Source organism: Myxocyprinus asiaticus, chromosome 26 (genome assembly GCF_019703515.2).
Source record: "Myxocyprinus asiaticus isolate MX2 ecotype Aquarium Trade chromosome 26, UBuf_Myxa_2, whole genome shotgun sequence".
NCBI lineage: Eukaryota > Metazoa > Chordata > Actinopteri > Cypriniformes > Catostomidae > Myxocyprinus > Myxocyprinus asiaticus.
Genome location: NC_059369.1, coordinates 44,589,065 through 44,615,379, shown reverse-complemented (window position 1 = coordinate 44,615,379; position 26,315 = coordinate 44,589,065). Strand labels below are relative to the sequence as shown.

The following is a 26,315-nucleotide window of genomic DNA, read 5'->3' as shown; positions in this document are numbered from 1 at the left end:
ACTTACAAAATCGGTGATTACATGCCTCAATAGAGATATTAAGCAATGACAGAGAGGTAACATAATTCACATTTGGTGGGCGACTCATAAAAGTCTTCCATCTGGAATTCACTCTTCATTCCCAACAACATCCATCCCCATGCAATAACACTGGCATGTTTGCAAATCTCATATGTTGCTGTAAATGGCCCGTTAGATTATCTGTCACTTGTAGAGGACAGAACAGGAGAACGAGAGAGAAAGTGAGAAAGCGAGATAGAGGGAGGTCTAACAGCGTACCCCGGAGGGTCCTTGCTGAAATAATTCCTCTCAAGTCTCATTTGTTTAGAGGCAGGCCCTGTGTGGTATTAATAAATGGTGCCTATTCCCTCTACCCTTGATGCACATTACTCATCTAAAATGTACACTATCGGAGGTCACCATTAAAATGACAGATTTGTTTTTTCTGCTCCACCCTTGGACCCCACATCCTTACCTTATTATTATTATTATTATTATTTTGGCTATTTTGATTTGTGGCCAACTGATATGGGTTTTGATATTTAGAGAACAGGGCGGCCAATGGCTGACATATCATGATATAGAAAAATAAGACATAAAATTGCACAGATAAAATTATTAAACACATATTTACTGGAAAAAAAAAAACAACTGAAAATGAATGTCATTAGATATTGGAACTGATACAAGCAGGGTTCAAACCCTGGATACAAGTTGCAGGTAACACTACTGTTAATTATGCTAAGCAGGCGCAGTTATCAGCCGAATGGTGATCTCAAAATGAAGAAGGCTGAAGAAGTTCCAAAGAAGACCCTCGTGAGGGTTGAAATGTTAACAACTAGCCTACATGGTTATTTATTATTTAATATCACATTTGGAGCATACAGTAAGTGAGCGAGCCTTTTGTCTTCAGCTTGATGTCATGAAAATTACATGACTGTGGCGTTATTTTTGCAAAATGACATTACGTGGTTCATTACACTCTGTGGCGCTAAAAGTGAGTTAAATGTTCTCCCAAACTGATTTTTTAGGTTAATGCTCTATTGAGTTTTCAATCAACAAAACTGACGTAACCGATAGTGTCATAAAAGCAAATGTGATGAAAAAGACAATTGCTGAAGCAACCACGTCAAATTGTGGGGCTTCTTTAACACTTTGGGTTCACATGTGGGCTCATGTGCTCTTCAGGACTCATATCCCGCTCCTTTACATCACAAGTGCAACACTCTATCAGTTGAGCTACTGTGCAATCTGATCACACTCGAACAAGCTTGTAAATGTAGTTGATTATGTAATGCATATGTTAAAATCAGTCATGCACTATAGTGAGTGTTTAGATGTCATAAGATAGTATTGTGTGAGGAACAGGGTGAAAAGTAAGTGTTTATGAACAGATAATCTGCTGTTTTACTCGTGATTTGAGTGAAAGTGAATAAAAGTCATTGTTGTTGTAGCGCCTCTAGTGTTCATCTCACCAGAAAACTTCTGCGATACGTACAACTAGCCACGTAAAAAATCATTCCCCAAAAATGTATACAGTAACCTGATTCCCGGTTGATGTTCCCATAGGATAATCTTAAAATGGCCAAATATCACACAATTAATATTTACGATATACACATCAGTGCTTACTTACATAGATTTGATCTAAGTCACTAAAGGCAAAACAAACTTTTTTGAAATCATTAAATACACACAAAAGGTACACATATAGCTCACATGGACTGGCTGATAAGGCTGATTTAATGTGTGTGTGTGTGTGTGTGTGTGTGTGTGTGTGTGTGTGTGTGTGTGTGTGTGTGAATAACATGTGAATAAGCTGTGTGTGTGATCAGTGTGCATTGATGGCTGACAACAGAGCTTGTACAACATTAGCTAAACACCACACTGTGCATGCCAACAAGCTTATCTCACACACACACACATTCAGTACGTGGTTTTCAACAATACACATATTCAACACCCACATTTTCAAATTCCACTCCACACCTTACCGGCATCAGAAAAAAAAAAAAAAAAAAAAAATCCATAAATAATTAATGGTGAATCAATTATTACATTTTTCCCCAAACGAACATTTTGTATTTTTCATGCAGATAAGTGTGGACAAAGGCAGAGCGTCACACACACACAAGTGCAGCCATGCATGCACCTTGGCTCCGTCCAATTGCAGTCCACTCGAGAGGAACCACGGCTTAAATACTTGCATTTTAATGACACTCAGCAGACCTCGCTGACATCGTGCTCGAGCCAGAATAGAGGGATTAGTGGAGGTGGGTAAGAAGGGGAATTGAAAGGAAGGAATCTACCGACACATCTACCTTGAGAAACTCCAACACAACATACTTCTCTCATTCTGGTTTGTAAGGGTCAGGACGTCTCAATTGAGCTAACATAATGAGACAAGACTGCAGCCCTACACACAATAAGAATGACAGATTGCGGATGTTAAACAGGTTACCTAAACAATTACCTTCCATTGAAATGACCACGGCCTCTACGAATAGTAATACTCGGGTGTTTGTATGCAGAATGTAAATGATTCGGATGCATATCTAACATCAATACGCACATCTGCGTTCATTCCACATAGTTGAAACCCCCACAGTTGCATTTAACTCTTTTGTTTTGAAGAAAAAAATCGAATAAAATCCAAACAACCGTTTTGTTTGGGTAAAAAAAAAAAAAATCAGTACAGTCGATAAAGAGCACACCTCCCTTTTGATTGTAAACATGAACATTGACATAAACACAAGCAGATGAAATACTAGCATTTCATCTGGAAAGAGCGTCACCTACAGTATATATCAATGGTGGCACTATTCTTTTACGGTATGTATCCAATTACCAACATGATCACACGTGAAGTCGGCATGATGTTTCTGATAGTTTCGATACCCTAGGATCAGCGACTGTATGCCGACACGCTGACATGCAGCATTCTTATCAGACATGTTTGCAGTGGTTTCAATGTGTTTATCTTTCCACCTGGCACGATTGGCAGCATGTTGCATCAGCTAGGGAGACTAGGGTTCAAAGTCAGGCAGTAACCATGTTTGAATAATCAATGACGAGCATGATTCGTAGGTTTCACTTTTCCCTCTAACATTACTTTTTTAGTCCACTAATGGTAAAGGTAAGGTTTGTGTTAGGAGATAGAATCTATAAATATATGCTTTTCTCTTCAATGTATAACGTCCTGTAAAGCTGAAAACAACTTGCTTCACCACTAGCTTTTGACGACCTCTCCTGGACATAAATGGAGCTCACACGTGCCCATATGCCCTAAAACACTTACCGCTTTGGCCACTGGGGGCAGTGTTTCAAAATTTCGGTCAACGTATACCGATTTTAATGAAAGAAAAGTCGGTCTACTCTTTCCGATTTCACTGTGAGATCAGGCTGCCAATTACCCAGGGTCAGAAATTAAGGCCAGCTCAGGACAAAAATGCCCCAGAAATTCTAAATGTGGGGGCAAAACATGCCGTCACTGTGAATTCTTCTTTCGCTCACTTTTTTAACATCTGATAAAGTTCTTAATATTCTTTTATAGTCACCGCTATATATTTTATGGCATAGCATTTTTAGGGAATGAGGTAATAATTTTCAATCTTAACTGAAGTCAATACATTTTGTTTTAAATGGTAAAAAAAAAAGAAAAAGCCCTGATAAAGGTACAAAATGCCCCTGAAAACGAAATCCAGTGGCAAATATTACCCCTTAATTAAAAAAGTGAATTTCTGACACTGCAGTAAACACTTCATTTTGAGTAAAAAAGACGATGATCTATTTGAAACAAATGCAGAATCATGTTTTTTATTCAAAAAGATTTGTATTTCAGAATATGAACGTTTGCCTGGCTGGAGAAAAATCCTTTAAACTTCCCTTGAATAAAGGTCCCTATAATTATCTAGGGATCAGGATGTCAAAGAGAATTGGGGATGGTCTCTTTTGACAGGCCGGTAATCAAGCATCTTGCAACCATTTAGTAATGCCCTGGCAACCACCTAGCAACACCCCAGCAACACCCTAGTAATCGCCAAAACACCCTGACACTGCATAAATATAAACAAGTATCATAAAACAGTAAAACAATCTTTTTTACTTACTCATTTACTCGTTGTGGAGAATCCAAAGACATTTTAACCAAATACAACACCGTCTCTGTGGTGCATACAAAATCGTTGTTTGTTTGAGCGTCACACAAATTTTTCGAAAAGTAGTGTGGCAGGAGAAGAGTCATTTATATTTATGAGGAAAGTGAAACCTGATTAGATGTTTCAGTAATATTCATCACTAAAGCGCTAGGGTTATAACCTAACCCGAACCAATCATGTAGCGCTTTCCTCATAGTGTAAATATAAATGACTCTTTCCCTGCCATCCCACATTTCGGAGATCTGCGAGTGGCCAATGGTCCAGCCCGACAAAACAGCATTGATGTAATGGCGTAAATTGGGGGCCGGACTATCTGTTCGTTCGACCAATGGCAAACGTAGGGTGTATTCCTAAAGATGTTTGACAACAATATTCATTTTTGCACTTTGCAATGGACCCTTTTCATACCTCCGGGTTTTGGAACGCAGAAGTGAATGGGAGTGAATGGAAGACAACGGCAAATAAAAAAAATATATGTATATATTTATCCATTTGCTCCAGCATCAAAAGAGAAATGACACACCGACATTTCCACAATTTTTCAAATGAAGAAATAAATAGAAAGCGGTGGATTACAACAGTCAGAAGAGAGAAGTGTCAAATTTTCTGTCACTCTCTCAGCAGCTGTTTTAGAAGCCTCATCTGTGGTAAGCATTTATTTTTTTACTAATTCCAGGGTACTATAATACAAAGTGCAATGTTATGATTTTGCACTAATAATAATAATAATAATAATAAAAATGCAAATATAAAGAAGCTAGCTTGATTTACGCTGCTAAATAAGGCGGAAACATGTCATCACTAGGGGTGTAAATCGGACGTTTCATCACGATACGATCTTATATCGATTCTCTTGGCCTGCGATCCGATATTTGCTGATACTTCAAAGTCTGCCGCGATACGATTTCGATTTGATTCGCTTCAGGGCCCTGCGATCGATATTCAGATATTATGTGCCTATTTTACACAATCAATTAACATTTTTGGCCCTCAAATGCAACCAAAATATATTTTGAATATTTTATTGAGCTCTCTGAAAAGTGCAAATTTAATCCACACTGGGACATCCACAACAAAATAAGGTACTTCAGATGTTGAAAATATCATCAATCATTTGATTACAGCTTATTTTTCAGTTTAGTCCAATTCAAAGTACTTACATACCCATGACTTGTTTCCAACTCTCCGTGCAATCCGTGGTTTTCTTGGCACAGCTGTAATGAAAGATTCTCTTACAGTTAACTGGGATAAATGTTAGTAAGGGTGTTGATGTGTAGATGTGTAAAGTCTTATAACTGATGCTGGAGCTGAGCAGGTGTTTCTCTTTCCCTCATTAGTGCTGTTCAGAATGTCTGCGTTGTCAAAACATTTCACATGATGGTTGAACTTCTTCATGGTACTTTTAAATAGCAAATTCTCATGTAAAATTAAAATGGGTCGCATGCGCAACGATATCGATGGAAGCCCGAAATAATCGTGCATGTGAGCCGCTCTACATTTGTCATGAGAGCTCGCATTTTAAGGAGTGCCCGGTTGACGCACGCGTACGGATAGCAGAGCACAATTTGGCTTCACAGACCCCATGCACATCCTTGTCCCATATTAAAAGCGTATAAAGTGAAATTCATGTAATAAGGTTGCTTCATCGCCTGACAGAAATGCGTACGGACATGGCTGACATGATAGTGTTAAAACAAATGTGCATCTTAAAACAAATGTCTATATCGATATTTATGTGTTGTATCAATAACATTGGATCGTTGATTATTGGATCGTTACACCCCTAGTCATCACAGATCTGTGAAAAGGGTCCATTGCTGCTAGTGCAGAAGTTACACCCTGAAACCAAAGGTGTAGCCAGGAAATTACTTTTGGGTGGGCCTCAACAAAAATGGATGTCCCAAGTTTTCACCCAACAATTTTTCCTTAATAACAGAGAAGCGGCACATTAAAACAGTTCTTCCACATTTTCAGAAATTAGAATTCATGCAATTATTTTTTTTAAAACAATTTTAGAAATATATATTATAATCTCTCATTTTCTGGGTGGGCCTAGGTCTAATTTGGGTGGGCACAGGCCCATCCCGGCCCACCCTTGACAACACCACTGCCTTAAACTATGAAATGGGTCAAGTTTGAAATTTGGATCTGTGTGCTAATATACAGTAACTAATGTCCAATTATGGCCCAAATGATGTCTGTAGTGATATGACTGCTGACAGAATCGTAGCCCACCTGAGACCCATGTGCACTATGCTGTTGATCTCTCTCACTCTCTACCTTTTAAATGCATTATCTAGGTGGCTGATCCTTATCTGTTTGAGCATGCACGTCGTGTTAATTGTTTAAAGGTGAGTTTACTCTCTTTGGCCAATAAAAATGCATCCTTTTCCTCCGATTGTTGTTGCTAGGAGACAGAAGCATCCTGAGGCGAGGCAGCATCCCGAACGCCCGACGTGCATGTTTTCTACTACAGCAACGGCTCTCTCTCTCTCTCTCTCTCTCTCTCTCTCTCTCTCTCTCTCTCTCTATCTCAGTTCTTGTCAGCCTCACTGCTGCGCTTCTCGCATGCGGACCAGCACAAACGGAGTTAAGGAACAGTTTAAAATAACGCAAAGAAGAGGGGAAAACGCAAGAGATGCCATCAAAAGGAATATCTAACAGAGGTAACGCAATGGGAATTTTTCCACGTAGAATTTTAAATTAGGTTATTTTATAACGCTGCAGATGAGAGATGGGTGAATGCTGAAGAAGAAAAAAAGAAATAAAAAAGAGTGATGCTTTAGATAAGCCGAAGCGCAGAGTTTGGGATGATGTGTCGCACTCGTACGGAAATGTGCGTAGAACTTGATGGGGACATTTGCAAATGTTTCTAAGTTAAATATCGGATTTTAAACGTTCCTGAATTTGAAAATAACACTTCCTAATACCAGGATTGCCTGAGAAAACTTTGCGTTGCGTGCGTATCTCCCCGAAGCGCGACGCAAGCGTGTCTTTACGCGCGAGATGCGTCGGACACAAACGCCTTTACGCGGAAAAGTACAATTCGCTGGTCAGTTTTACTAAACTTAAACACTACTAAGTGATTTTAAACTAACTGGGTGAAATGCACTGTGTAGATATGTGTTTATTTTTGTGCGCATACAATGGAAAACCCTTGGAAAATATATGCTAACGTTTTGTCGGACCATTTGGGTCTTATATTTACTTTGGTAGAAATATCTGTTTACATGTTATGAACATTCTGGCTGTTTAGGAACTCTGAAAAAGTGATGGTGTTGCCTAGAGGTCAAAGGTTTCGACCCATACAGAAATCCGATATATGCAATATATTTGCACACCTGATATATATGTTAATATATGTCTTTCACTGATATACAGTCACACGTGACATATATGCAGCTTTCAAAATACTACAGAAATGGCTGTGTGCATTTATGTGTTACATATATTTCCCCAAATAATAGTGAAATGTGAAAATGTACATATTAACCATGCATATTAACTTTTATTTATATATAGCCAACCGCATGTTCATATATGTTCATATATTTGAATCTGAACTATGATCATTGATCAAGCAGACACTTCAGCACAAGTTACAATAAGTGTACTGTAAGTCACTTTGGATAAAAAGCATCAACTAATGGAGCAATTTGTAATAAGCCTTTTTCAGAGCACATCTCTTGCAGTCAGCCTCAGCACCGGTGTGGTTGCTTTTGCTTTAGACTTCACCTGTATCTGTAAGAAAACCAAAGAGAAAGATGAGGATGATTCATAATTTATTGTGTCGGGGGTCTGCGCTGAATTTTAATATCTCTGTTGCGTTATGTTGAAGCAATGAATATTATATAGTGAGATGCGAGGTTGTAAGCGTAATGATGTTCTGAGGCATGGCTTTAACTCGTTTAGAATGTTAATTAGCAAAAGTAGGTAACCTGGTGAACATCACGGAACATGAGACACATGTGGAGAGACCTTCATTTCAACTCGACAACTGATCAAGGCAAACAGTCCTTTCGTGTTGGGTTGCAGTTAGTGAATGCATCATTAAAGGTGTATACATTTAATGATACATGCACTTGATGTGTTTATGTCATGTATATACATTTCTAGAAGCCTGATTTCAATTATTAGCTGTGTGCATTCTAAAAAGTATTTTGCATTTGTTATATTTCACATGATGATTACAGGGTTTCCTATCTTTGCATAACAAAAGATATTCTGTTTTTAAGGTACGGTTGAAAATCACATGTGTGCATTGTGTGTGAATGTGAGTGGGTGGGTGCTTTGTGTTCAGAAATCAGTATTATTGGACTGGAGGAGTTGGCCTTGAATACGCTGTATTGAAATGCTTGAGTGTGTGTGTGTGTGTGTGTGTGTAAAGAGTCTTTTTGCATTGCATATGTTTTATGACAGCAATATGCAGTGCTGCTGGAATTTACAGCTTATAATAAACTGCATATGTTCATGTGTGCACATAATAGTGATTGCTAATTAGTATGCTTCAAAGTTGTTCTTCTAACTGTCTTTTGGGATTTGAGAGTTTATGCATGTGTGCACAGGCGTGCTTCTTTCCGTTGCATGTTTGTGCATTTGGCCATTTTGTAGACATGTGTGCTTAGATATTTATCTATATGTTTGTGGGGGAGTTTGAATTAGGAAGCTGCAGTGGATGGCCAGAATTGCATTGATAGTGCTACATTTACTGACTATGATGCGGTAAAGTGCTGTGCTATAATAATTAGCCTTTCAATAGTGTGGTCTGCTCAGCGCATGTAAATAAGTTGCAGTGCTCTATAACTAGACTCGCACATATGCTGCCCATCCATCTATAAGATGAGCACTAATTGAGACTGGAAGTCTCGCTATATTACAAAGACATCAGTGCAAATTAGAAATCACTTATAAATGATGACCAGATACAGAATTCTTCATCACCTAAAGCAGTGTCTCTCAACTGGCTTTATTTCAGGACCCAGAATTTAAATCAAATATTAATTGGCAGCCTTTTACAGTGCCAAATTTGTACAAAAGGAAACCAAATGTCCTCAAAGTCAATAATGGAGATTTTGGAAATATTGTGGTCGACACAAACCATGTTTATACTGTACATGTGGTAAGTAAACCTGTATTTAATGTAGTCTAGGTCGTATTTTCTTTTACCTTCTTTTAGTTTTGTTTATAGTTTTCAAGGATGAGGGCATGCCACACAACTTGTCCATATTGGCATCTGCATAATTACAGTTACAGATGAATGCACACACAGCCTTTGACTTTCAACAAAAAATTTGGAAAGCGTTATCTGCTCATTTTTAAAAGTTGATAAGCCGATTTATATGGTGCCCCTTAGAGGACAGGGAGGGAATTTATTTTCTGAAATAGTTTTGCATTTCCTCACAAAAAAATAGCATTTCCTCGCAGTAGTTTGAATTCCCTCACGATAAATTTTGCGTTCCTTCACAATAGTTTGCATTCCTTCGCAATAAGTTTTGCATTCCTTCACAATAGTTTGCATTCCTTCGCAATAAGTTTTGCATTCCTACGCAATAGTTTGCATTCCTAAGCTATGGTCTGCATTCCTTCGAAATAAGTTTTGCATTCCTACGCAATAGTTTGTGATCCTACGCTATAGTTTGAATTCCTTCGCAATAAGTTTTGCATTCCTACGCTATAGTTTGTGTTCCTACGCAATAGTTTGCGTTCCTAAGCTATGGTCTGCATTCCTTCGCAATAAGTTTTGCATTCCTTCACAATAGTTTGCATTCCTTCAAAATAAGTTTTGCATTCCTACGCAATAGTTTGTGTTCCTACGCTATTTTTTGAATTCCTTCGCAATAAGTTTTGCATTCCTACGCTATAGTTTGTGTTCCTACGCAATAGTTTGCATTCCTTTGCCTTAAGTTTTGCATTCCTTCACAATAGTTTGCATTCCTTCGCAATAAGTTTTGCATTCCTATGCAATAGTTTGCATTGCTACGCTATAGTTTGCATTCCTTCGCAATAAGTTTTGCATTCCTACGCAATAGTTTGCATTGCTATGCTATAGTTTGCATTCCTTCGCAATAAGTTTTGCATACCTTCGCAATAGTTTGCATTCCTTCGCAATAAGTTTTGCATTCCTACGCAATAGTTTGCATTCCTTCGCAATAAGTTTTGCATTCCTACGCTATAGTTTGCATTCCTTCGCAATAAGTTTTGCATTCCTACGCAATAGTTTGCATTGCTACGCTATAGTTTGCATTCCTTCGCAATAAGTTTTGCATTCCTTCACAATAGTTTGCGTTCCTTTGCAATAAGTTTTGCGTTTCCTCACAATAGTTTGCATTCCCTCACAATATCTTTATCCATCCCTTACGGAAATTAACTAGCCTTTGCTATTACTACAGTAACAATAGTTAAACTATAGTTTTTGTAGTAAAACTATAACCATAAAAGTTACCATGGTTTTACTATTTACCACAGTAATCTTATTTTAACCATGATATTTGCAGTAAAACTGTAACATACAGAAAACCAAAATTGCGGTAGTACAAATCATAATAATTTCTGTCAAATCAGTTTTACTAGTTACACCATGGTTAATTTGTGGTACATGTGCCATGAAAAAAGGTTTACATGTTTACTTCAGGTTTACTATAATTTACCATAATTATTTTGTGTAAGAGCATGTTTTTTTTGTTTTTTTTTTTTGTTGTTGTTAGAAACTGTGGTTATAAAAGCCATACTTTTACCATAAATTCACCGTGGTGCTACTATAGTAAAATTGTAGTAACCGTGTTTTTTTGTTGTTGTTGTTTTTTTTTTTTCTTTTGCAAAATGATTTATATTTATTACCATAGTGTTGGTTTACCTGTATTGTTACTATGGTTTTACTACAAATATCATGGTTAAAATATGGTCACTGAGGTCAAAACCATGGTTAATTTTTATAAGGAAGTAATAAAGGTATTGTGCAGCATGAGGAAATGCAAAACAATTTCAGAAAAATAAATTCCCTCCCTGTCCTCAAAGGGGCTTCATAGATTTATCTACTTTAATTTATTCTTATCTATTTTATATACTATTTAATTATATTCTATTTAAACTATGAAAAAATCACAATCATATAGTTAGTTACATTTTATTATTTACTAGTGCTGTCAGTAGATTAACATTTTTAATCGCGATTAATCTAATCATTTTTTGTAGTTAATCGCAATTAATCATGGTTTTCGAAAATGCTGAAATTTGACACTGTATATACTTCTTTTCCTGTCAAAATGCATTTATTTCCATTTTAGGAAAGAGAGCAAAACAATATGAAACACTTTGATGCTTTATTAACATTTTCCAAACAAAGCCTTCCACTGTATAAAGATAGAAATGACCTAAAATATTAGAAACATTGAACATTTCCCAAAGTCTAAGTAGGAGTTTGACTAATTGAAAGCACTAGTGCCCACATATGTTGCATATTCTTTGCAATATGCGTTAAATCTCTTAAACTTTCATCCTCCACAATATTAATCTGCTGGTAGACTGTGGCTATCCGCTTTCCTACAGCAATCGTGAAGCTGCATTCATAATTCGCGTCAGAGAGTCATCGCCAGTGTTAAACACCGCTTTGAGCTCCACACTTATAGACAAAAACGTCTCATTCTGCGTTTTGGTGATAGTTAAGACTTGACGTGCTTCTGTGGGAATTAAAATGCACCTTACATAGGTCCCATCGAGGCTTTTTTGTACATCAAATAGCGTTAAGAGTTCCATCATTTCAAGGAAGCGCTGTTGTGTGTGTTTGTGGTGTGTCCGTCAGTGTAACGCCTCCGGGCGGGCACATCACAAAGGTGTTGGTTAAAGCTGTATTAACGGTAAATTTGTTAATCACGATTAACAAAAAATAATGCGTTAAACTTTTTCAATTAATCGCATGCGAAGCACTATTATTAACACTTACCTTTTCATTCACTGTGATCAGAACAGATGTTTTTTGACCCACCGATTGAGAACCATTGACCTAAAATACACAAAAACTGTTTTGTTGATAAATCATATAGATGAAAATTCTAGAAAAGGTCTAGAAAAATGAGAATTCTATCATTATTTACTCACTTTAATGTCGTTCCAAGTGTGCATGACTTTCTTTCTTTCAAAAAGGACATGTTAGACACAATTATAGGCACTGACAACCTCAGACACCATTCGCAATTCCACGTAAGAATGGTCATGTGGTGGGGGGGTCTGGGTAGCTCAGCGACTATTGACGCTGACTACCACCCATGGAGTCACAAGTTTGAATCCCAGGGTGTGCTGAGTGACTCCCGCCAGGTCTCCTTAGCAACCAAATTGGCCCGGTTACTGGGGAGGGTAGAGTCACATGGGGTAACCTCCTCGTGGTTCGCTCTCCCGGTGGGGCGCGTGGTGAGTTGTGCGTGGATGCCGCGGTGGATGGCGCAAAGCCTCCACATGCACTATGGAATGACATGAGGGTAAGTAAATTATGACATAATTTTCATTTTTGAGTAGCAATGACTTTTTTCTTTGAACACATCCACATGTGACTGTGAAAAATCATAACATGCAACAAATGGCATTACAAGTCCAACCCCAACAAATACGGCTCATGTATTTGTGTGCACAATGATGCTGTTTACCTCCATAAGCATTAAAGCATTGTGAGTGCTTATATTTTTCATCCTCCTACGCATGTGTTCTCTCCGCTTAGGAAGTCTACCTTTGTAGGACTGCGATGAAGCCCATAGGTGTAGTGCTTTGTTAGAAATTCTGCTTTAGTAAGAGACTCCAAGGCCCCATCAAGCTTTCAAAAGCCTTGCCTTCATATTCATTAATATGGAAAGGGCATGGAGCTGAAAACTAAAGATGCCACCACCACTGTGCCGTAATGTTTTAACTTATTACATATGCAGTGCAGGTGTGATGCTCGTGTGGTACGGTTGATTCTTAACATTATGCATTCCACATTTCCATTGAAGAGATCATTGTGATCTCTAAAAGAATAGCTTTAGAATGATCATAATGAGAAAAACGAACGTGTTGAAATGCATCACGCAGAGGCAGCCGGAATGTGACTTTCTTAGCCTCTTCAGACTGCCTTCAAAACAGCAATTCTGTTGCATAAGTCATGCATCAAATCAATGAAGAGATGTTGGTGTGTGTGTGTGCGTGTGTGTGTGTGTCTGTCTGTGTGCATGCAGAGCGAAAGAGAGAGATATATGCAGAGATTTCAGCAAATCCATTTCTGAGCAGAAAGAACAGCTTTGTTTTTTTTTTGTTTTTTTTTGGAGGAGCAGTGTTGTTGCTGCAGTACAGTTTTTATACACAGTCACAAACCATTATAATACTTTTTTTTTTTTTCCTAGTGCAGCCTAACAGTATGAATTACTGATTAGTTTTAGGCTCAACTTCTGCCAGCAATCATTTTGGGGGAAAACGTACAGTTAACAGTTAAATGTACCTGTTTAATTAAAATATTCCACCTGGTCGTGTTATAGAGCATTGCTTTCTCACAAGGACCCTAGATCACCACACCTACGATATCAGTCATAACATTCGACATAAGTTACCAGAAAGCTGATATGTGCTGTGTAATTGGTTTTCTGCATGTAAAGGCCACAAAAGCTGAAATTTATCTGCAACTTATGAGGGTGTATGCATTCAATGTCATGTCACAGATTTAATAAATCTACTATGTGCAGGGCCGTAGCTAGAGGGGTGAAAGGTGGTAACGATTCTAGGGCCTAAAGGTACAGGGGGCACCACAACAAATTCTAAACAGTATTTTTTCATAGGAAAGGGGCCCAGAGCAATATACAGTCAGGGGGCCCAGATTACCTTGCTATGGCCCTGACTATGTGTAGAAAAAGGGCATAAATTGTCAGAGACATTGTGCATTTGCTCTGAAATGTTGCGCAGTGGTGTCAAGTTCGAATCTGCCGTTTCATTTCGTAATTCCATTTATTTTCTTCTCGACATGGATTTCGTCTCTTTCTCTCTATCTACAAATACACTGCAAAATATATATATATATATATATATATATATATATATATATATATATATATATATATATATATATATATATTTGTTTTTCAGTGAAAATATATAAACATTCTTGAGACAAGATACATTTACTTAAGAAGCAAGATGATATAAGATATAAGAGAAATCTAACAAAATGTGGTTACTTTTATGCTTATAACGAGAAAAAAAAAATTATTCAAAAGGAAACAAGTTTATTTTTTTACCCCATTGTCATAGTTTTTCTTGATTTCAGCACAAACTCCACCAAATGTTGTTAGATTGCTCTGAAAACAAGACGTAATGTCTTATGCCATTCTGCTTCTCAAGTAATTATTTTTTTAAGGATGTCATTTTTTATTTGTATTTATTTTATACTAGAAAATAAGATGAAAAAAAATATATAATTATTTTTTTCCGCAAATGTAGTCACATGAAAGGGTAAATGTCAAGAACATGTCCAGGTCATACTTCACCCCAAAATAAATAAAATAAATAAATAAAATAAAATAAAAAATATATATTTTGCATAAAGAAAAATGAAGGCCATTTTTTGGACTAATTTAGCATTAATTATTTTTATTTAAATTAATTACTTATTACTTATTAAAAGCCTCTTGGGCCCTAAATTAAGAGCGCTATGCCTTAAGCGCAGCGCTGTGCGATACATCATATAAGTCAGTGGGCATGGCCATGAAGTTTTTATATTTTCATGCAAGCATGCGCCAAGTCTAGACGCGAGCGAGCTTGGTGAAATTTTGCGTGCAAAGCGCTAATGGGCTGGGTAAAGTGCAATTTAATTCTGAGGTTCTTCTCCGGTTATTGCACCGTCTGTTTCCTCTTAAATTCCATTTTCTGTCATTCAACACTGATATAAATGAAGACAGCCCATTCATAATAATTTGGAAGACCCGATAGCAGTCGGGGAACACAGACGATTGCCTCGCAGCTAATATACAACACTGTCGCTGCAGTGGTGTGTGGTGTAAAGACGGTGTGTGTATGTTTACTGTTGTCGGCGATTACAGTTCGAATCTGTGTTTTGTCCCACTCTTTCTCCCATTCGATTTCCTGTTTCCACTCTTAATATTTCCTTTGATACTACTTAAAATAATAGATAAAATATAAATGTTGATTTCATCGCAGTGATTTGGTTACAGTGAATGTCGGGGAGTGCAGAGAAGGGTTTGATCTGGTGGCGGGGTCTGTTGATCGCATCGGCATCGCTTGTGTGTAGATTGCATCTCTATGTTACTAATATTGTAGTAACCATTTTTTCCTTAGCGGAACCCATAGTTTTAATGCAATTAACCATGTACAGTAATATGGTGGTAATATATTAACCATGGTTAATTTTGTGGTTACTGTAAATTTACAAAAAATACCATGGTGAAACCATGTTACTGTAGTAAAACCAGGTGTAACAGGTAAAGGATGGGCAAGGAGGAGGCGGGAACTGGCTGAACCGTAAACATAACGTTTAATGATAAAACACAACATAAAACATAAACGAACAGACACTCCGGCTGCCCCTTTATCTCGCTCTCCGGCTGATCAGCTGATTCAGCGCCGGCCGTGCTCTCATGGCCCGGCCATGCCCACCTCCTCGTCACACCAGGGTTATTTTTTCTAAGGTTGAGCTTAATTTAGTGTGTCTGTGGGACTCTAAATAAACACAATAAACACACTGCAGTGATGCCCATACTGTTTCTTAGTATTTAAATATGGGTGCAAATAGTATCTGACACTATGTGCACTGGGGTGTAAATAGCATGTACCATTATTTGCGCCAGGGTGCAAATAGCATCTGCCTTTTTTTTTATGAAGAGTGAGTCGAAATAATGTTTTGTGGTAATCAATATAACGCCACAAATGCTTTAGATCGAGTCCTCCTAGTAAGTTTGTACTTACGAGGTTGGAAATCGTAAATACGACGTGATGTGCATTCAAAGTGATTTTAGTTGGAAAGAACGGACCCGCTTTGCAATGTCATATTTCATTCTTGCTTTTCACTTACTAGTGAAGGCAGGAAGCTTTTTCAGCACCAATGCAACAAAACAAAGAGCAACGCCACACATTAGGTGTGTAATTAATGCTTTATCAATCTAATTCAGCAAATAGTGCAGCCATAAATAATGATGGGTGTAAGGGGGTTCGATGGAAAGGAGGAGGTGAGAACCAGCTTAAGAATATAAATAATAGTTTAATAAACAACTTAACCAAAAAACACACAACCATAAACACACAGTACAGCTGCCTGCAATTCTCTCTCTCTCGAACTGTCGTCCCCGGCCGCCTTTATACCTCGCGCACCCCATCAGGCTGATTGGGGACCGGGTGTGTGTCATTCCAGCCTGGCCCCACCCTCCTCAGCTCTATACTCCTCCCGGCGTTGCCTCAGGCTGGGGAGCCCCCGGCATGACGTACATCCCCCCTTCCTCTCTGGGGGGCATGCCTTGCGCCCCGACTGCCGGCGGGTCATCCCCGCCTTCCTCGACCTGGGAGGAGAAAGGAGGAGAAAAACAACAACAAAACAAAATAGGCGAGGGAAAGGCCAACACGGAGCGACAGAGAGAGAGAGAGGAGAGAGAGAAAAAGAAACTCACCGGTTCTCTGATGCGCCGTCGCGTGGTCTTCGATCACTCCTCCACCCTCTCAGGTGGATGGCAGCCGCTCCTCTCCGAGCGGACCGGAGTCAGACCTCCGACCCCCAGCGGACAGAACGCCCCTCCGCGTTCCCGGCGTCCCGTGGGGACACTCCTCCGCCCCTGGCAGCGGCCCTACCACTCCAGGCGGTCGGGGAGTCGCTTCCCTCCTCCACCCACGGACGGTGGTCTTCTCTCGACCCTTCCGTGTTCCCGGGGGACGACAGGGCACTTCTCCGCCCCCAGCAGTGGCTCCCTCGCTCCAGGCGGTCAGGGAGTACCGTCCCCACTCGCCCCACGGACGGCAGCCGTTCCCCGCGTCCGGGTGGTCGGGCTACTCCGTCCCCCGTCGGATGGCAGCGGCACTCCCCTGGGTGGATGGCAGTGTCGAGGACTCTGCGACGTGAATCCCTCCTCCTTCCCGGGTTTTGGCACCAGTGTAAGGGGGTTCGATGGAAAGGAGGAGGCGAGAACCGGCTTAAGAATATAAATAATAGTTTAATAAACAACTTAACCAAAAAACACACAACCATAAACATACACAGTACAGCTGCCTGCAATTCTCTCTCTCTCAAACTGTCGTCCCCGGCCGCCTTTATCCCTCGCGCGCCCCATCAGGCTGATTGGGGACCGGGCGGGGCTTGATTCATCATTTTTTTCCTTTATGAACAGTACAAAAGCTGCATACAAACTAAACTGTACAGTCAAAATCCTCAAGTAAAACTAAATCATTACCAATAACAATTTGCTTCAGCCGTGATTCTTAAATCAACACACCCCTAACTCAGAAAGTAGGGGCTCAAATAATATATGAGTTTCCCACTCATAATTGCAACTTTGTGGTGCCGTTTATGTGCGCTCAACTCGGAAATAAATGTACAATCATTCCGTATATTGTTTCTATTGATTTTGGGGTGAAATGTGATGCTTTTTCATTAGGTTCACCACAAAGGTCTTGTTGCTTTCTGTATTAGAATGCCCATGTTCATACCTTGCATGTGCATTTCAGTTTCTAGTTATCTGCCTTAAAATTCAGAGTGACTGAAGTAGACTACATCTGAAGCAACAGAGATGTTAAACACAGCGTAACGCACATCTCTTCTAGACTGGAATGAAAACTTTCTAATGATAGTAATTACTGACAGCGACGTCTTGGCAGGAGGGATCACAGTGTGACTGGAAAAGTTCGAGCATGTCGCCTAAAACGAACGTACTTCTTTGTGTTGTTTTAGGATTGTACTGCTGATTGTGTGAGCAGATTGATCTGTTTTGTGTGTGTGTGTGACTAAATAAATGATGTGTTTTATCAGCTCGGTTCTAGAGCTTCTGACAGTCGCCACTGCAGGGACACTTCCCCACTGAGTCACAGCAGAATGACATATATTTTATCTTTCTTGCTCTCTTTTTATGGCTACTGTGAATACCTAAATCCATAGAATGCGATTAAAGAAATGATCAGTTCATAAACACTTACTTTTTTCACCCTGTTCCTCACACAGTGTTATCTTATGACATCTAAACACTTTCACTATAGTGCATGACTCGTTTTAACGATTGCATTACATAATCAACTACATTTACAAGCTTGTTTGAGTGTGATCAAATTGTGCGGTAGCTCGACTGTTAGAGCGTTGCAGTTGTGATTTAAAGGAGTGGGGTATGAGTCCTGAAGAGCACATGAGTCCACACGTGAGCCCAAAGTGTCATCGAAGCAGCACAAAATGACGTGGTTGTATTTTTCTGACACTATCGGTTAGGTTTAAGCTAATCTTCCATGTGCATGGCTGTCCATATTTTATGCAAAATATGTCTTAAAATATATTTTCACCATTTTTTTTAAATATATAACTTCTATATAATAGGCATAAGTAAGTTGATTGAATGCTCGGACACCACCGATGTTTTAGCACAGTAGGTGGAATTTTCAGACGGTCCCTTACGTACAACGGGTAATAAAAATGCATCTGAGTGTTTGCTGGCTTTATTCTGTAGCTACAACAAATGTTGACTGTTTTAAGTCAAATTTTTTGATGCCCGTATAGTATGATTTATACTCTAACTTAATTGTACTAATGATATATTTGTAAGATGAGAAATGCGAAGTCAAAATTACATGATATAAACTCGCAATTGCGTGATAAAAACTTTATATCGCAATTGTGTTATAATGTCGAAACTGAGAGAAATAAAGTCACAATTGCGAGTTTATATCACATAAAAGTCATAATTGTGAAATAAAAAGTCAGAATTACCTCTTTTATTTTTGTATTACCTGGCAGGATCCGTCTTCCATAGTTCTGTTATCGACAAAGTGAAAATGCGTAAAAAAAAAAATAAAAAAAATTTGAAATAAACATGACTTTATATCTAATTATGATTAATTAATCTCAAAATAATGACAATCTCATTACTTAATATCTCATAAATATTTTCTAAAATTTTTTGTCATTATTATTATTATTTAATATCTCAAAATTATGACATTATTATCTAATAATTGTAACTTTTATCTCAAAAATGTTAGTTTTATTTCATAACTATGACTAGTATCTCATAATTATGACTTTTAATCTCTGAAGCAATGGCTTTGGTATCCAAGTAAGGTCAGCAGAATTTTCCCAAGAAACATGATTTGGCTAATTTTGTTCAAATGTACAGAAATTAATCTATGTTATAGCTACTTTTTTTCTTTTTGTTTTTTGAAGAGTGCCACCTCTTTACAATGCGTTGATTACAGAGACCTTCTCGCAGAGCAACTTTGGGTTACTCACCCTCATGTTGTCTAATCTCGTATGACTTCCTTCCTTTTTCTTTTGTGAAACACAGTCTCATTCCCCATTCACTTTCATTGCACAGACAAATGATGCAATGAAAGTTAATGGTGACTGAGGCTAACATATTGCACAACTTCTCCTTTTGTGTTCTGCAACAAGAGGGTGAGTAAATGATGACAGAATTAAAATTTTGGGTGAAGTGTCACTACCATCGCCCAAACAGAGAGCACAGAGCACAGATTGTGTTGCAGCATGGGAAACAAATGAAGAGCTGGCTTTGAATAGCTGCTTCCTTTAGCAGGGGTTGATGGTCTACTGGGTGTGTGTGTGTGTGTGTGTGTGTGTGTGTGTGTGTGTGTGTGTGTGTGTGTGTGTGTGTGTGTGTGTTTGTGAGTTGTAATGCCAGGACTCAAGCTTAGTACCACCCCCCTCTGTGAGGAACTCAAGTGGATCTTTTTGTCCTTCCTAAAGACTTGCTTCAATGGAGTGAATGTATTACTTGTTCAGACACTCCCTCATAAACACGCGTGTTTGTGCTACAGACATGAATGATAGCTCAAACTGAAATGCTTGTTGAGGAGAGGCATGCTCAGTGGTGGACAAAGCACACTAATCAGATACCCTGATGAAATATTACTCCAGTAAAAGTGAAATTACTCCTTTTAAATTTCCACTTGAGTAAAAGTACAAAAGTATTTGCTTTCAAATGTACTTAAATATAAAAAATAAAAAGTACTGGTCCATTAAAGGGATAGTTCACACAAAAATGAAAATTCTCTCATCATTTACTCGCCCTCATGCCATCTCAGATGTGTATGACTTTATTTCTTCTGCAGAACACAAATGAAGATTTTTAGAAGAATATCTCAGCTCTTTAGGTTCATACAATGCAAGTGAATGGTGACTAGAACTTTGAGGCTCCAAGAGCACATTAAGGCAGCATAAAAGTAATCCACAAGACTCCAGTGGTTTAATCCATGTCTTCGGAAGAGATATGATAAGAGTGGGTGAGAAACAGATCAATATTTAAGTCCATTTTTACTATAAATCTCCACTTTCACTTTCTTTTTCTTTTGTTTTTGGTGATTCACATTCTTTGTACATATCGCCACCTTCTGGGCAGGGAGGAGAATTTATAGTAAAAAACCTATATTACCCTGCAACCTTTTTGCATTGGCCAGAGTGCATTTCTAAGATTACTGCTAGCAAGCAAGTACATTCGTAGCAGTTTTATTAATATAATATTAAAATGATGTTTTTCAAGTTTGACGGCGAGTTCTTGAAAGCCGATACAGTCATCGTGTTTGCTAGTCAGGCACAGAAGACATTTAAAAATGGCTTTTGGAGCACAAATGCATTGGTCAACGCTATATCTGAATGGTAACCATCATTCTGCGGAAACTCTTGCGAGACCACATTTGTTGCTGGGTTACGATTATAGTCTCGCGAGAACAAGACCTGCTAGTCAATTTTAATTTAATGCTATTTAATCATTTATTAATTTCAAAGTAGCAAGGAATGGCACATTGTTTTAAAAATTTAGTGGAGTAAAAAGTAAAATATTATGCTTTTGAATGTAGTGAAGTTAAAGTAAAAGTTTCCTAAAATAAAAATACTCTGATAAAGTACAGATACCTGTCAAATGTACTTAAGTACAGTAACAAAGTAAAAAACGTAGTTACTGTCCACCACTGGGCATGCTGTTATTTTTCTAAGCATACATGACTGAAAAAATCCCAAAGACCCAAGACAAATCTCGGGATGAGAATATCCTAGAGACTTGAGGGGTGAGCTCTTTTGACTTGAGCCAGTATGAAACCCCCTAGCAACCACTCAGAACCCCTTAGAAACCACATAGCGATGCCCTGGCAACCACCAAGAACACCCTGGCACTGTGGCAGTGAGGTTTGCACGGGTAACACCACTCACATTTTCTTCAGAAAACCTAAATATCTCAATCTTGTCTCAAATAATCATGTTACTACAGCTGCATTTTTGCTAAATGATATTTACGTGGCTCGTTGTCCATATCACGGCAGTTTCCTGGTGAAATAACCTCTAGGGGAGCTACAGTAGTGTTTGCTTTTACTGGGTTAGGTTTAGGTAGGGTGATTGGTATTGTTGATTTAAAATGTAGGATTAGGGTTAGGGTTATGGTTAGAGAATTACCCTTAAAAACCTCATCTGTTTGGGAAAACTTTTAACTTGATTTTAGCGCCACACAGTGGACATTTCACAACTGAATTGCCACGATAACTTTAATGCACCACGTAATATCATTTTGCAAAAATGCTGCCACAGTCACATCATTTTCATGAGATATAGATGCAAAAATTAAAGGTTAAAGTTGGGCCTACAGTCAGGCGTCTGCAGTAACCGTTAGGATACTTTAACCCAGATCCTTTCTGCAAACCATAGACATGAAAGACAGATTATATCTGACCTAAACTAGTTTACAGCATATGATGACATTAGAGAGATTTAGATGAAAACAGAGGCTCTTAATGAGCTATGTCTGCTATCATACACATGTGTGAGTGATATGTCCTCCATGTGTAATTTATCTTCTACTCCATCTTTATGTAGTTCAATGTGGTAATGTCCTCCCTTGATCTGCTCTGCTGATTGGCAGATGAATCGATTGGCATGCTGGTTAAGACTCTTTTGGTGCGTTTCATCATCAGAAGAATTACTCACAAAGAGGACGACACATCAAAGGCTTTAACGCACATTATAACTTTGCACATGCAACTCCTGTCGGATGATCGGACAATGCCAAATGTCTCGGCCAATCACAAGCTCTCGTTTTGCTGCAGTAAAACGGTTTTGCTTGAACGTGGCTTTGAAGCAAGTGTAAAATATTTGATTCTTCCCATCTGAAAAAAGTCTAATCTGGTTTGCTAGTTTTAGATGGTCTACGCTCTCCCAGTCAGGCCAAACTGGCCTAAAACCAAACCAGCAAACCAGACCAGCCTGACCATGCTGGAAGAACTGCTAGGACCAGCAAACCATTCTAGACTGGTTTAAAGGAATATTCCAGGTTGAATCGACAGCATCTGTGGCATGATGTTGATTTCCATTAAAAAAAAGAAAAGAAAAAAAGAAAGAAGAAGCAGAAATTGCAGTTACATTAAGACACTTACAATGGAAGTGAATGGGGCCAATCTCAAAAGTATAGCCACAAGACGTACCAAAAGTGTTGCTTTTTTTTCTTCCATAAATATTTGTTTCTTTTTATGTTTACTATCACAGTATATACATTTCTTTGTTTATTACAGGACAAATTAGTACTTTATTCATAAAAATGACTACTATATCATGTTATGGGTGGCACTGATGGTTCAGTGATTGACTTGATTTACATTTGGCATGCAATGTAAGTAACTATAGCAAGTGTAACACATGCACAGTATGTCTTGGCTACTGTCATTTAGGTGTACTACTGAAATTATGTAATTTGTGCATATATTCAAACTAAAAATGTGCCTGAGAAAATACATATGCATAGCTCAATATGTGTTTGACAGCCAGTTGCGTCTCATTAAATTGCAGTGTGGAAGTAATGAATCCTGTTCTATATTTGGTGCATCATCTCTTTGATAAAGACGAGACACAAAGGCGCATCATGACGATGATTAAATGATTTTATTAAAGCATACTGTTGATGAAAATATGATGATAAAAATTATACTGCATTATATTAACAGTGCAAGATATAGGGGCCTGGGTAGCTCAGTAAGTGAAGACACTGACTACCACCTCTGGAGTCGCAAGTTCGAATCCAGGGTGTGCTGAGTGACTCCAGTCAGGCTTCCTAAGCAACCAATTGGTCCGGTTGCTAGGGCGGGTAGAGTCATATGGGGTAACCTCCTCGTGGTCACTATAATGTGGTTCTCGCTCTCAGTGGGGCGCGTGGTGAGTTGTGTGTGGATGCCACGGAGAATAGCATGAAGCCTCCACATGCTCTATGACTCCGCGGTGATGCGCTCAACAAGCCACGTGATAAGATGCGCGGATTGACGGTCTCAGACGCGGAGAAACTGAGATTCGTCCTCCACCACCCGGATTGAGGCGAATCACTACACCACCATGAGGACTTAGAGCGCATTGGGAATTGGGCATTCCAAATTGGGGAGAAAAGGGGAGAAAACAAAACAAACAAAAAAACAGTGCAAGATATAAATAGAAGATATTAGATGTGGATTCATCTAATCCATTAATCCAGTATGTTGGGCATTTCTCCACTTGAGCTGCGTGAGTTGAACATGCTGAACACTGGCAAAATGAACCGCTATAAAACGGGGTAAATACCTCATTCAAACGCATCCTATTTATACACGAGATTCATCAATATATCCACAACATTTATGGAACAACTTACATCTGCACAATGAAGCGAATGAACAGGTGAACTTGAACTAAATGAGACACTAGTCAGAATATACATAATTTAGGTTGCGTAACTTGCGTTATGAATACCTGGTATCCATAAAAAACAAGCTACACTGCAATATCCTTTCTCTCTAAAGTCTCTAAAGCATGAAGATTTCAGAATACAGGTTAACTTCTAAAAAGTAGCTAATACTTCAGTCTATTCATTATTATTTCAGGAGCTCAGGAGTTTCACAATTTTTGTGTGATAAAATCACTTACAGTACTAACCTTATTTTTGTTAAGTTAGGGTATCCAAAATGAAAACTTCATTGCCATGACAGCGAAACGCCAGTGAACCCTTTAAGCGATTTCATCACACTAAAATCATGTTAACATGTGCAATGTTTAGGTCTCGTGGCTATACTTTTGAAACTGGCTGCATTCACTTCCATTGTAAGTGCTTTGATGTAACTGCAATTTTTGCTTTTTGTTGAATATATATATATATATATATATACACACACACACAACGATCAGCCACAACATTAAAAGCACCTGTCTAATATTGTGTAGGTCCCCCTCGTGCCGCCCAAAACAGTGCCAACCCTCATCTCAGAACAGCATTCAGAGATGATATTCTTCTCACCACAATTGTACAGAGTGGTTATCTGAGTTACCGTAGACTTTGTCAGTTCAAACCAGTCTGGCCATTCTCTGTTGACCTCTCTCATCAACAAGACGTTTCCATCCACAGAACTGTCGCTCACTGGATGTTTTTTGTTTTTGGCACCATTCGGAGTAAATTCTAGAGACTGTTGTGTGTGAAAATCCCAGAAATACTCAAACCAGCCCATCTAGCACCAACAATCATCCATGCGATTATCTAATCAGCCAATCGTGTGGCTGCAGTGCATAAAATCATGCAGATACGGGTCAGGAGCTTCAGTTAATGTTCACATCAACCATCAGAATGGGAAAAATGTGATCACAGTGATTTGGACCGGGCATAATTGTTGAATAGCAGAATGCTATTCTGAGATGCGGGTTGGCGCTGTTTTGGCGGCACGAGGGGGGCCTACACAATATTAGGCAGGTGGTTTTAATGTTGTGGCTGATCGGTGTGTGTGTGTACATATATATATATATAGTGGTAATCAACATGATGATACAAATGCTTAACTTGTACTGAATCCTGGACAAGTCTTTTAAGCCATTTCCCCCCATGTTCCCTTATTCCTAAACTCTTATAAATAAAAAGTATGCAATTATATAGAAAGTATGTTGTTCCATTGAAGAGTTGAAGAAAAGAAATGACACTGAAGAAAGCAAACAATGTCAAAGTTTTCACGCTTTAGGAGCATTTTTGCTATGATTAAAGGGAGAATGTTGGTATTTTTTTCCATTCCTTTTTTTTTTGCGCTGGATTTTGGAATTGATTTTTTGAGCTGACTGTTTGATTTAAGCATGCTGTTAAGGAACTGCCTGCGAGCAAAATCCAATTAATTCCTGAACCTCTCCACACCCAAAAACTCCCCGTACCACTCCTCAGTCCAACCCCTCTTAACTAATTAACATGATTAGCCAAAAGCAACTGTTTAAAGATCGGCTACAGTAGGTGGCTGAGTGAAAGAACGAAGTTAATGCACTTGGGTTTGATAATGACTTCAGGGTTCAGGGATTCGTTTGATTTTGTTGCGGTTTACTTTTTCTGCCTGTGTGTTGAGGTACAGGGCACTCTAGAGACCAAGAGTGACCCAGGAGACGCCCATTTAAAAATAAAACAACCTATTTGGATTCAGTTTTTAATGAGTGAAAATTTTAAGTGATTATATAATTCATTAGCATAAATGATGCACAGGGGCTCCCTTTGTGTACAATAACATACAGCTGGTTATTATATTCCCAACATATTTTTGAGTGAAACTGGATATTCACTTGATGTTATAACGTGCACTGAAGAATCATGCCCAATTAGACCGGGAATGTGTAGTAAGAAAGTAAATATGGTCCATTTTAACAGTGCAAGATACAGGGGCCTGGGTAGCTCAGTAAGTGAAGACACTGACTACCACCTCTGGAGTTGCAAGTTCAAATCCAGGGTGTGCTGAGTGACTCCAGTCAGGTCTCCTAAGCAACCAATTGGCCCGGTTGCTAGGGAGGGTAGAGTTACATGGGGTAACCTCCTCGTGGTCGCTATAATGTGGTTCGCTCTCGGTGTGGCACGTGGTGAGTTGTGCATGGATGGCGCGGAGAATAGCGTGAAGCCTCCACACGTGCTACGCCTCCGCGGTAACGTGCTTAACAAGCCACGTGATAAGATGCGTGGACTGACGGTCTCAGACGCA

General features: G+C 38.8%; 1 protein-coding gene across 2 annotated transcripts in view; it reads left to right on the top strand.

Moving 5' to 3' along the window:
- Positions 1-6,695: 6,695 nt before the first annotated feature.
- The window catches only part of LOC127417063 (metabotropic glutamate receptor 3-like), a 67,156-nt gene continuing 47,536 nt past the window's right edge, over positions 6,696-26,315 (top strand). For both annotated transcript variants that reach the window (XR_007893228.1, XM_051656764.1), the window contains exon 1: positions 6,696-6,823. The gene's annotated coding sequence lies outside the window, so the exon portion shown is untranslated. The remainder of the gene's footprint in view (positions 6,824-26,315) is intronic.